Genomic DNA, 1682 nt, shown 5'->3' on the forward strand with positions numbered 1-1682 from the left:
CAATGCCGAGTACACTCACACACACACATATATATGTGTATAAAGAGAGAGAGGAGGAGAGAGAGAAAGAGAAAGAGAGAGAGAGAAAGAAAGAAAGAAAGAAAGAAAGAAAGAAAGAAAGAAAGAAACATAATCTTAGACCCTTTCTTTCTCATTATTACTTCTTAGCTCTCCCTTATAATCGCATGATCTCAGCTATTCTCCAATTTGGGTTCCTCTTCCTTCTCTCTCCATGTTTTCTCTTCTCCCTCCCTCTCTCTCCTCTCCTCATCCCTCATTATAGTTATAAGTCTGAAAGTAGCTCGCTACCTAAATAATAAACTAACATGTGATGTAATAATGATGTTTGTTATTTTAGTTTAGTGTTTACATCAACAAATATGCAGTGTTGTGTCATTCAAGCTGTCCTCTCTCTCTTTCTCTCTCTACACTCCTTATTCCAATATTATTTATCCCATCTCGCCAGATGTGTTGTGTTGTTCAAGCTGTTGCTTTGTAACACACTCTCCTCTCTTCTATTCTTTTATTGACCTTCTTACATTCACACACATGCTCACAGCGAGATACATACATGTATGTGAGCGTGTGTGTGAATACATACACAGATATATACAAATACATTAAAAAATAAAGTATATACATATGCACACCCACACACACATACGTATATGAACACATTCGTAAACATATTCTTATCATTACCTCTCTAACCAACCCCACGACCATCTGTTCCTTTACCACCATATCTCTACTAACACTACCATCTCTATATCAGGATCACATGACTGAAACTGACATCATATCAGTTCACGTGTCTATCCCTTCTCCCCACCTCTAACCGATTTACGTTATTTTGATCAGTATCTTGACCGATAAACACCACTACCAGTAACAACAACAAAAACAACACTGCCACCACCACCTCCACAACCAACAATAATAATACGAACACCACTACCACTACAACACCAAAACTAAAACTATCCCCATAACAGCACCACCACCAACACTACAATAATCACTAGACCACCACCAAAATATTTCTGTTTCTTCCACCAGCTTCCCTTTAAAAAATCCCATTCACTGCAGAAAAAGACACAGACGTTAGAACTAGAATTCTCGCTAAGCTGGAACAAAAGCAAGATGTGACTCTACAGCAAGTGTTAGGAGAATGTGAAAGGATAGTCAAATTAAGACACGACACAGAGGAAATTGAACGTAAAGATTGTTTCCAAGTATAGCAAGTGTGAAATAGTCAGAATAGAAATAAAGTGTTTTCTAAATAAAAACATGACAAAAATCAGGAAATAAACCCATGTTTTGCAAGTGGAGGTATAAACCTGAGTAAAAATTGTCCATTAAAAAAAGCGGAGTGCTTTCGTTTTGGAAATATAAAACATAAAAATGCACTGTAAAACGAAGATGACAAAACGTCAGAACAAAGGAAAAGAATAAATAAGTCATCGGAAGAAATTGACAATCTAACGATGAGAAAATTCGTGAAGGTGAAAATCAGAAATACAGGGTATTTTTGTATGTATATGTGCAGATTTGTATGTTTTGTTTTATGTATGTATTTTCGTGCATATAGTTGCATATCTAGACATGCTCATATATACTTAAATGATAAACTTCTGGAATGTACTACAGATTTTTATAGTTCCAGTGATGGCTTGAATCTG

This window comes from Octopus bimaculoides, chromosome 8, assembly GCF_001194135.2.
Source record: "Octopus bimaculoides isolate UCB-OBI-ISO-001 chromosome 8, ASM119413v2, whole genome shotgun sequence".
NCBI lineage: Eukaryota > Metazoa > Mollusca > Cephalopoda > Octopoda > Octopodidae > Octopus > Octopus bimaculoides.